This window comes from Pelophylax lessonae (assembly GCF_965119305.1).
Source record: "Pelophylax lessonae genome assembly, chromosome: 2".
In the NCBI taxonomy this organism is placed as follows: Eukaryota; Metazoa; Chordata; class Amphibia; order Anura; family Ranidae; genus Pelophylax; species Pelophylax lessonae.
Genome location: NC_138769.1, coordinates 491,456,355 through 491,468,697, shown reverse-complemented (window position 1 = coordinate 491,468,697; position 12,343 = coordinate 491,456,355). Strand labels below are relative to the sequence as shown.

Here is a 12,343-nt window from a genome sequence, read left to right as displayed (position 1 = left end):
TACCACCCAGCTGGGTTCTACTGACTCACGTATTGTTGGATCTTGGCAGTAGGGCATCTTGCTTGAAAGTCATCACTTCTTCAGCTTACGTGAAATTTTTGCACTGGATTTGTTTTACAGATGACTATCTTTTATGGATTTGTTCAGCTATGGCTGTTTCGAGCGTCCAGGGGCCCCTCCTTAGAGGGGGTATACTGTCAGGAAATGGCTCACCTGCTTGTGGCACTGTGGCTCTCAAATCCATAGGCTGCATTTCCAGTGTCCACCAGCGGGTGTCTCCCAGCAGCCAGAAGATTGTCTCATGTAATCAGTCATCACCTGATGCTTGTTGCAGGATGTGTATTTTAACCCTGTCCATGCTCTTCATTCTTGCCTTGTTGTTGTCTCCGTGTGCCCCTGACCTGCGATTCTGAATGCTGTATCCTGTTCCTGGACCCTGATCCCAACCCTGCAGCCTGATCCCTTCCCACCTGCTCTCTCCATCTCCTGTTACCCTCTCCCTGTCCTGTCTTGCTTTCAGCTCCCTCTGCTTGATCTCCCATGTATGACCTTGGCTCTTTTTCGATTACGCTTTGCATTCCCCATTTGCTATACATATTTAGTTTAGGCAGTTGTTCATTGTGTGTCACAATTTGTTTGGTTTTCTGGTTTGTTTTACTCAGTTTGGTATTTTGGAGGTGCGTTTACATTTACGTTGTTCACTTATTTTTTAAAAAAATGGTATTCTTTAAACATTGTATTTGTGCCTGCTATTCTCTGTGGCAGTCCACACATTTCAGGTCACACCAGCAACCGACAGAAACCCTGCTCTTTTATTGGCTATGACTGATGTTTCCAACATAAAAGAAGAGCTATCAGTAATGTTAGAAGTCTGCATTAATACATTTAATATACAGCAAAAAAACAACCTTTGAGTCCCAAACAAATAACTTCCTAAGCAATGTGAAAGGATACCCGCACAGGAATCATTTTCAGAAACAAGAAAATGATGTGAGGCACTAGATTCAGACACAAACTGAATGAAAACAAGAATATATTGTGACAAGTGTATAAAAAAAGGTAGTGAATAACAAAGATGCAGACAAATATGAATGCAAAGTGAAGGCATCTGACAAGGTACATAGGATAGTAAAAAATAAATAGCATAAGGCCACAATACAGAGTAACAAATCAAAGTGAAAACTTAGACAAGTACAGGCTTACAACTGAAGGAAGACTCACTAAGTCAAACTAGAAAGACAAGACACTAGGTAGGGTAGAATCCAATGTATGGCTGATAAGACACGATGCAGAAAAAGAGTCAGCCTGAGCATGAAGCATACTAGCTAACTATCAAGATACTAAAGCATCTTGCTTAAACCAAATCTTTAAATCCTACATCAATATACAGCTGATTAATATTATAGAGGTTTAAGATCAGTACAGACCCACCTGCCGAAGAACACTGGAAAAACTACCAGATGGAAACCGAGGCAGACTGACACTAGCAGGTGAAAGTCAATAACTGCAGAGACCTTACACACTGGGGTTGACAACATGTTCACTTTGGAAAGTAAATTTTACTGAACACGGTTAGGTTCTGTTCACTTTCAATACCCAGTCTTGAGTGAATAAAATTAAAATAAAAATAGGATTTTTTTCTAGCATATGATGGAGTATTCAAAATGAACAGAGATTCATCTTTTTCACTAACATTCACTTTGGAAATTAAACATACACTGTAAAAAAACATTCACCTAACTAGATGAACAGCCTCAGTTACGTTAGTAAATCAACCCCTATAGTTTCACAAGCTATGCCTTAAGAGGTACTTTCTGGGAAAAAGATTTCATCAGTCTACTGCAGCCTGGAGAAAACACTTTCTTAGTAGTGTTATGTCATGTCTATAGACAACAGGTGGGCCTAATCTGTGAGACAGTAATAGATTTTTGCATTGGCAGAGTGAGATGCAGCAGAGGTACTGAACTGTGTGTTAGCGATGGATTTTTACATTGGCTGGTCACAGATTAGGAGGCCGATGAGCTGGGCTATGTGTATGCACACATCCAAGAACATGAAGGTTACTGCAAAGTCATTGCAATTTCATCTCTTGGGCAGCATCACACTCTAGGAAGTAAATGCTGACCCTTAATGATGCCTGAACAAAGACAGCGTCAGCCTTCTTGCATGAAAAAAAAAAAAAATATTGTATGGCTAAAGGGTAATACGAGTACATTTCACACTTACACAATACTTACCATGTATGCAGCATGAAAAATATATCTGATGCTAAGTCAACTTTAATGTAAAACTGAAGACACTTATAATGTACTTTTGTTCATTAAACAACAACTATGGGTTATACTACTGCTAATGTAGCATGTGTCACTTCCATGGTTCACTGGGTGTTATGAAATATATTTAGAAAGACAAAACACTATTCAGTACTATGCACATCATGTATTCTATTTAAGGCAAAAACAAATGTTTCACATTCATAATATTTGTGACCTTGACGTTACTTTGCCATCTGTTCTAGATCTTTCTTTTTTACAGTACATACTGTTGGTAAATTACAATTGCTTTCCGTATTGCAGAGAAAAAAATGTAAAAATAACTAAATTAAAACCAACTCCCACAGAATTTAAGTTAAAAAAAATAGTTTTGTATTTATTAACAGTATTAATTAGGTAGTATAACTATCTGGATTTGTTTTCATACCAGCTTCCTGTAATCCCTAGAACACCAAAACTCTTTCTTGATTAGGAGAAGGAGGAACAGTATCATCAACCAGTCAGAATCTACTGCAGCCTTTCCCAATCATGGTAACATGGAACCTTAGGTTCCTCCAAAGGTTGCTAAGAATTCCCTGAGCCTTGAACAGATTTATCTCCTATCTACACTTCTAGGGGTAGAATTTTCCATTGACATCCAATGCAAGAGGCCACTGCTACACTGAGCAGCAATGCAATAGAGCACTCCAATGACCACCACTGCATGGAGACACTTTTCCACGGATCAGCATTTTAGGAAGGCACTTCTGTCCATAATGTAAGAGGGCATTTATTCAGTTGCCAGAGATGTAACAGGATATTTTTCCTCAGCCCTCTTTTGTAAGTGGGGATCTTGATATTGACATCCAATGACTACTAGTGTACGCAAACATAACCTTTTCATTGTCTGCATTTATTTTCTGTCCATTTTTACTAATTGTTTCATCTTCTAATTATTTATGAAAATTATTTTGTGGTGTAGAAGGGGGGGGGGGGAGTTTTAAAAAGGATCCACTGTGGGATTTAAATACTCTTTAAATTATACTTTTTTTATTGTTTTCTTAAAAATCTTCTATAAATAGGTGAAAAAACCTTGAGCCACTCATGTAGACCATGAGGCGTAAAAATTATTTCAACAATTCCTCCAGAGCAAAAGGATTTAAAAAGACTGCTCTATTGCATTGCATAGTTATGTCAGTATAACACATGGAACATACTTACAGGAAAAGAGAGCAACCTCATTAGTTTGTTACTGCCCTTTAATCTTCCGGTGTATTCTTTAATAGAGAAATTGGTGTCACCCTTTTAGACATGTCCACACTCGGAATTATACAGCGCTGACTTGCTAACTGTTACCTATGTCCCTCTAAAAACAAAAAAAAATGCAAATGTGTGCTTCACAAAAAAAAATATATAAATTCTATAAAGTGTTTGTGCAATATAGTCTCTTATAAGTGCGTAATAACTGATAGCACCAAACAGTGCTATAGTGCTGTGCAAATATTCTTTAAAAAAGTGTTGGAGGTCTTCAACAAAATCAGACATGTGCCTTGATAGCAAACTGTGACTCACAAAAAGTGGATAAACATAATCACCAAAATTTGAGCAAGTAAAATCATTTACACCACGCACACAGACAGACAGACAGACAGACAGACACACACACACACACACACACACACACACACACACACACACACACACACACACACACACACACACACACACACACACACACACACACACACACATAAATGTAAATAAACAAATGTTCTTGCAGAGTTCCACCTTAACTAACACACACACACACACACACTATCTGATTATGTGTTATATAGAGAGGCCAGACATTTTTTTTCCCATTCATAACTCAGCATATTATCTGCACCAAGAAATCAATTTAATATAAGTGCTAAACTACTTTTTTTTTCTAAAAATTACTTTCTAAAAGGTTACATACAATTGGAGGGACACATAATTGCATACTGCCACTTCCTTAACCTTTCCTGATCTTATAGCTTTCTGACAGTAAAATATGTTTGTTGTAAAGTAGTTACATTTGTAAAGTAAATGTTAAAAAGCCATTAAAACATTTTTTTCTACACCTGAAAGCCTTGGTCTCAATTCTCAAAGCTTTTCTTACATGAAATCTCTTGTTTATTCCTATAATTACTTAGACTGAGGGTTTCCTAAATTCAAGCAGGAGGGATCACTAAGTGCATTCCATACTACGGAGGTCCAGCTTAGTAGTAATTTTAATGTTCTACATCAGAGTTTTAACTTAGATAGCTAAGGCTAAGATTTATATGTAAAGAATAGATATGATCTGAAGCATACACAGCGACGTGCCTTCATCCCTAATTGTACCTACAAACATAGAATAGAGGTCATGGGACTCTGAATGAGGCAGGTCACTAACTGAAATACATATAGATAACATTAAAATGGTAATGTATTGCATATTCAGTGATTAATAAAATAAATAACAACAGTTTCCAGATATAATATAGACATGTGTAAGAAGACCTGACACAGCAAAAATTCATATAGTAATACAATTCATATTATGAGTGAAAACCAGAAAGGAATCCGCGCTTAGGATAGAAAAAAGGTTTGTAGGGGGAAAAAAACTTATATGGGTATGTGTGATCCAATTGGCTGCAGCCCACTTCGGAATACAACCTCAAGGAGGTTATACGATATATGTGAAGAAGAAGAAGTGTTTGGCGCTGCCAATATGTATATAAAGTAGGTAAGTGCGTGTGCGTATAGTGGGAACCCTATGTATAAATGTCAAGGGAATAAAATCCAATAAATAGAAGTAAAATAGTAAAAAGTGCAGGAGATAGAATACAATAAATATATAAATAAATGTGTCCTGTACTATACAGGGTTGGTTTAAATTGAGAAGGGGTAAAATTCAATCTAAAATGTAAGACCCCTCCAATAAAGTACAACAATAAATAAGCATAATATCTATATGGTAGTGTAAATAGGAAACATACAAAATTTAAAAAATATATATAGATAGATTAGTGCCCATAAAGTGAAACTTTGGGAGTAACACTAAAAAAGTGCAACGTGTGTGGTAAACACCACTATGAAGAAGAAGAAAATCTCAGTGACAAAAAGCAACTGAAATATTAAGCGTGAGATGAGCCAAATAATTATTTAAGGTGCAATAAATGCTAGATAAAGTGCAAAGTGAAACGAATAAGTAAAGAAATGCTTACCGCATCACTTCCGCTTTTGTTGGTTAGTTGGCTTGGGACGCAGATCCGGTCGGTGGAACGCACGCCGTTCACCACTACACCGCTAGAGAGGACCTTGCGGCTCCTAAGCCAGATGAATGAATGTTACTGCTGTTTTCTATGTGAGTACCCGATTTTACTTTTGATGCAATAAAGTTTCTTAAGCGATACTTCACTATTGGAAGCATTTCTTTACACATGTCCTGGGATGGTTCTTATGGAGTAATAAGGCTGGGATAATCGTACCATTACGCTAAGGAAGTGTGACCCGGGGATTTGGAGTAACTAAAGAGGAACAGAGACCAGACCCCTTCCCGAAGGGAGCGATCCCCAAAATATGGACCTGCGCTCTACCCCTGTGTGGGGAGTTCCTTCTGGTAAGCTCGGTATTTACTAGAAAGGGGAGCACTGGACCCACGGGACAGGGGAGCACCGGACCCTTCACCCCTTAACTACCCACCCCACGGCACCTGGGATATTAGCACCCTACTATAATTATGGACTTTTAAGACTGTATATGTTTTTGGAGACTTTTTCTTTGCACTTTTTGTGCACTTACTTGATCACATATCCCTGGGAATTTTTTCCAGTGGCAAACCACTGCCTTTGATATACTTTATAGAGGACACATATTTATTATTTATTTTTTGAGCTTATATATTTTTTATATTTTTTTTACGTTTCAATTGGCACTTTTTAATAGTACATTGAAACTGTTTAAGCTCGACACTCCACCAGGTTTTTAGTGTCATATGTGACATAGACCAATGTGGACCACTACTATCAGCACCTGCCACTTTACTTACTTACTTGCATCTATGGAGCTCTATGCGTTTCATGGATACTTGTCCACTCATCAGGAGCTTGATGCAAAAAGACACCTGTAAATATATAGCTAAGAATAATAATGCAAAAAAAATATCATATATGCATTAAAGTTTTGTGGTTTTTTTTTTCTCTTTTTGTCTATGTTTTACATGGTTCCTTCCTCCATTCACCTCCTGGTCACTCAGTACCTTTTGGTGCCTATCCTAGGAACTTTCTTTAATACAGTGGAATTTTGGACACATAACTAGACACTATTAAATTATTTATATTCAATAATATATATATATATATATATATATATATATATATATGTATATACATATACATATACATATACATATATATATATATATATATATATATATATATATATATATATATATATATATATATATATATATATATATATATAAAACACCTCATCAGTTTGGTCTATATGTATTTTCACATAACTACACTTGATGTCTTGGCTTGCCCTTTGGCTGCCCCCCCCCCTTTGAACTAGGCAGCCTATCCACTCCACAGCTCTGGGTCAGGCTTTTGCTTTGGCGCTTTCACTTCCCTTCTAGATGCTGGGTGTATTCGGCCCCCTTGAACTTTGCGACCTTTTGCCACATTTCAGGCTTAAAACATAAAGATATAAAACTGTAATTTTTTGTGAAGAATCAACAACAAGTGGGACACAATCATGAAGTGGAACAAAATTTATTGGATATTTCAAACTTTGTTAACAAATAAAAAACTGAAAAATTGGGCGTGCATTATTATTTAGCCCCTTTACTTTCAGTGCAGCAAACTCTCTCCAGAAGTTCAGTGAGGATCTCTGAATGATCCAATGTTGACCTAAATGACTAATGATGATAAATAGAATCCACCTGTGTGTAATCAAGTCTCCGTATAAATGCACCTGCACTGTGATAGTCTCAGAGGTCCGTTTAAAGTGCAGAGAGCATCATGAAGAACAAGGAACACACCAGGCAGGTCCAAGATACTGTTGTGGAGAAGTTTAAAGCCGGATTTGGATACAAAAAGATTTCCCAAGCTTTAAACATCCCAAGGAGTACTGTGCAAGCGATAATATTGAAATGGAAGGAGTATCAGACCACTGCAAATCTACGAAGACCTGGCCGTCCCTCTAAACTTTCAGCTCATACAAGGAGAAGACTGATCAGAGATGCAGCCAAGAGGCCCATGATCACTCTGGATGAACTGCAGAGATCTACAGCTGAGGTGGGAGACTCTGTCCATAGGACAACAATCAGTCGTATACTGCACAAATCTGGCCTTTATGGAAGAGTGGTAAGAAGAAAGCCATTTCTTAAAGATATCCATAAAAAGTGTTGTTTAAAGTTTGCCACAAGCCACCTGGGAGACACACCAAACATGTGGAAGAAGGTGCTCTGGTCAGATGAAACCAAAATCTAACTTTTTGGCAACAATGCAAAACGTTATGTTTAGCGTAAAAGCAACACAGCTCATCACCCTGAACACACCATCCCCACTGTCAAACATGGTGGTGGCAGCATCATGGTTTGGGCCTGCTTTTCTTCAGCAGGGACAGGGAAGATGGTTAAAATTGATGGGAAGATGGATGGAGCCAAATACAGGACCATTCTGGAAGAAAACCTGATGGAGTCTGCAAAAGACCTGAGACTAGGATGGAGATTTGTCTTCCAACAAGACAATGATCCAAAACATAAAGCAAAATCTAGAATGGAATGGTTCACAAATAAACATATCCAGGTGTTAGAATGGCCAAGTCAAAGTCCAGACCTGAATCGAGAATCTGTAGAAAGAATTGAAAACTGCTGTTCAAAAACGCTCTCCATCAAACCTCACTGAGCCCGAGCTGTTTTGCAAGGAGGAATGGGCAAAAATTTCAGTCTCTCGATGTGCAAAACTGATAGAGACATACCCCAAGCGACTTACAGCTGTAATCCCAGCAAAAGGTGGCACTACAAAGTATTAACTTAAGGGGGCTGAATAATTTTGCACGCCCAATTTTTCAGTTTTTTATTTGTTAAAAAAGTTTGAAATATCCAATAAATTTTGTTCCACTTCATGATTGTGTCCCACTTGTTGTTGATTCTTCACAAAAAATTACAGTTTTATATCTTTATGTTTGAAGCCTGAAATGTGGCAAAAGGTCGCAAAGTTCAAGGGGGCCGAATACTTTCGCAAGGCACTGTATAGTTACATAGTTACATAGTTACATAGTAGTTGAGGTTGAATAAAGACAATAGTCCATCCAGTTCAACCTGTGTAGGTGTGTGTGACCCTAATCATCTCTCATACTCCTTAATGTTCTGATCCTTGAGATGTATGTTCAAGAGTCTTTTGAAAGTAGCCATACTTCCCGCAGAAACTACCTCTTATGGTACAGAATTTCACAAACTTGTAGCCCTAACAGTAAAGAACCCCCCACGTTGCCTGAGGTTAAAATGCTTCTCCTCTAATCGCATTGTTTGTCCTCGTGTCCTCATGCAATCCTTGCGACTGAATAGCTTTTTTTCTATGCTGAGATCACCATTGAGATATTTTTAAATTGCTATCATGTCCCCTCTTAGGCGTCTCTTCTCCAGGGAGAATAAATTAAGTGATTGTAGACGCTCTTCATAATTAAGGTCCTCCAATCCCCTATCTAGTTGAGTTGCCCTTCTCTGCACTCTCTCCAGAGAGTCATGTAAGTAATAAGGCCACCCCCCTTTTTTTCCCCTCTGATTTTTGGGGGGAGCAATTTGTTATATTCTTTTAAATGCATATATGAGATTTCTTATGGAAACTGATGTTATATATTTGTATTAATTACTGAATGTGCAATAAATTACAATTTTATCTATATATTTTTTTCAGTTAGTGACCTGCCTCATTCAGAGTCCCATGACCTCTGTTCTGTGTTTGTAAGATTTATATGTCTGTTCTTTTTTCTCCAACATCAGAAATTCTTCTGACAATTTTTTGATTTGTGCAGAGTGATTTATACAACTTCAGTGGCTAAAGGGGAAAATTACTAATTTCACCAAAGTCAAAAGTTTAAGATTAGCTTACTGAGCTACTTAGGCAGAACTTGCTTGAAAGAAAATAAGCTCTTTTTTATTTAGAGTTTTTTTTTCTGTATATGGGGTAGTTTTGTGTATTTCATTTAGCGTTGTTTTTATTTTTTCTTCTTTTGTGTAGTTGATCCTTTTTTTTTGTACTTAAATTTTCTATATTTTTCCTCTATCTGCTCTTATTTCCGCTGAAAAAATGTAAATCATTGAGGCTAATTTTGACTCAAAAATATTTCAGGGTAGTTGAAATAAGCTTCTGTAACACTTAGGTGCCATTTAAAGCCTATTCTGTCTTTAAAAATTACTAAAAAACCCTCAGTTTCACCTGCTCATTGACACGATTTGGAATCTCACAAAAGTCACTTGAATATTTGTGGAGAATCACTATAAGTCACACCACTTTTAAGCAATAATTGCACATGGACATTCAATATCTGTGAAGAATTACTTCTAGTCACATATTGTGAAGCATTTTTTGCACATGAACTTTATATTTTGCTTTTGTCACCTCTTTTTTATTATTGGATTTATGGTTATTTCCGATGTTATGTCACTGATGTTTTTTTGAGCACTTATCATTTGTGCTTTATTGTTATTTATTGTCTACTTTACATATCATCTTGTCTTGCACATTATCCCATTAGTGGTGAAACACACAGTTCTGTATCTTCACATCAATTTTATTTTGGAAATTGCTACATTTTGAACATTTGTTACTTCCCGTGTCAAGACACACACCCCTTCTATCGTTGTGAATTTGCACAATACTTTTTTTTACCATTTTATGCGACTTTACATATCGCATATTTGGAAACATTTCATTTTCGTCTTATTCTGACACTTATTTCATTCATCTGCTATTTGATGCATCTTTGCACAGTCTCTACTACTTGGAACTTTATGCATTTTTGCACATCAACACTGTGATTTTATGTGATTTTGCACACTATTATTTGTGATTGTATGCTATACCCAGCCGTAAGAGTTTTCCACGGCGTTTTGAAATCTTACCATTCTAACTCAATACATCTTCTTGAATACCAAAAAGAAACAAGCGCCGATTCAACCCCTTTATCTTCATTACTGTTAGTAATTGGCTGCCCGTTTCGTATAGGATCTCTGTCCTAATATTACTTGTTTCTTTAGACTTAGACATATTACTTTTATACCCACCATTTACCTACATCTTATACCCGAGTGGTAGCGCATAGGCTTTCGTTTCAGTTTATCTTCACCTGCTCATTGACTCCAATGCATGTCACCAAAAGGGTGACATTTTGCCTAAATAGTATCTGTAGATTAGTAAAGAGCAGGGCTGCCAACGTCCTTAACAACCAGTAAATAGCTGGTTGTTAAGGAGCAGGCTGGGAAGCCGGCCGCCGATTCTTTAACAATGAATGAGTGATAAGCTGTTTTAAATAACTAAGGGCTTGTGGCGTCACTGACCCAGCATGCCTCGGTCAATGATGTCCCAAGGGGGGCCTTCATTGGGAGCTGTTTTTTTTTTTTTCGTTGACGGTGGCAGAGGGCCTTATGATTGACGATGGATCTACAACAGGGGACATTTTTAGATTTTTTTAAATAAAGGATTTGTCAAAAACAACGTACTGTCTTTGGGGGAAAGTCCTCCCCTGCCCCAAAGCACCCACCTATGTTGAGGGCCTAGTATGGTTCAGGATGGGGGGTGATCACTCGCCCCCCCTCTCCTGGCCTTTCAGGCTGCATGCTTGGATAAGAATCTGGTATGAATTTTGGGGGGGAGGCTACGCCATTTTTAGAAAACAGTTTGACGTGGGGTTCCCCTTAACCAATTGCTGACCATGCTATAGCCGAATGATGGATACAGCGCGGCTGACCAGTTCTGGGAGGGCGTCATATGGCGGGTGACACACTTTGTGATCGCTGTGTCCTTAGGACACAGTTGTTCACAGATCAGGGTAAAGGACCAATCACATTGGCCCTTTACCACGTGATCAGTTGTGTCCAGTTATCGGCATTCCTTTCCTTACCCAGACAGTAAGAGGAGAGCCAAAAACTGGCTTGTGTGAAAGAGACATCTACACTGATAATCAGAGCACTGATTATCCATGTTCTGATTATCAGTGCAGTCTCAACAGTGCCCACCAGTGCTGCCAATCAGTGTTAAGTGATCAGCTTGTGTCATTTCCGGTGCACACTGGTTTGAAGATGCTTAAATGCCCCATACTGTATGTTGTCTGTCCATGTTTGGACCCTTGTGTCTAATAAGTTTTATTAAATAACAACGTTGTTATCTCAGTTTTGGTGGAGGTTTTTGATATTTTTGTATGTGATTTGAGTAACAAGTCCAATAAATGTGTAACTTTTTAAGCTTTATATACTATTTAGGGTCGCATTATACCTACCTTTTCTTCTTCCTTTTCATTTTGTTGCAGCTTTGACACATAAGTAGCTGACCCATGCCTCATAATGGTTGAATAATGGATGTTTTTAAACCTTCCTCCCTCCCTTTTTTATTTTTTACTAATTAATGTTCTGCCAATCAGTGCGCACCAGTGCTGCCAATTAGTGCTTATCAGTGCTGCCAATCAGTGCCCATCAGTGCTGTCAATAGGTGCTCATATGTGCCTCCTCATCAGTGTCACCTATTAGTGCTGCCTATCAGTGCTGCATATCAGTGCCCATTAGTGCTGCCTACCAGTGTCCATCAGAGCCACCTATCAATGCCCATCAGTGCCACCTATCAGTGCCCTGCAGTGCTGCCTCATCAGTGACTCCTCTTAAGTGCCTTCTCATCACTGCCCACCAGTGCCTCCTCATCATTGCAGCCTACCAGTGCCCATCAATGCAGCCTCATCAGCACACATCAGTGAAGGAGAAAAATTACCTGTTTCCAAAAACAATAAAAAAGTTTTTTTTTTCCGTTTATTTAGCAAACAATGAAAAACCCAGTGGTGATAAAACACCACCAAAAGGAAACTCT

At 38.0% G+C, this 12,343-nt stretch overlaps 1 protein-coding gene and 1 pseudogene across 2 annotated transcripts in view; one reads left to right on the top strand and one right to left on the bottom strand.

Annotated features, from left to right (window-relative positions):
• Positions 1 to 11,828, bottom strand: part of LOC309546708 — a 111,005-nt pseudogene extending 99,177 nt beyond the window's left edge. The window contains exon 1 of the transcript in view: positions 11,766 to 11,828. The product of the transcript in view is annotated as an uncharacterized misc_RNA (transcript). The remainder of the gene's footprint in view (positions 1 to 11,765) is intronic.
• The window catches only part of HS6ST3 (heparan sulfate 6-O-sulfotransferase 3), an 805,949-nt gene that overhangs the window by 259,573 nt on the left and 534,033 nt on the right, over positions 1 to 12,343 (top strand). The gene's annotated exons all lie outside the window — the stretch shown is intronic.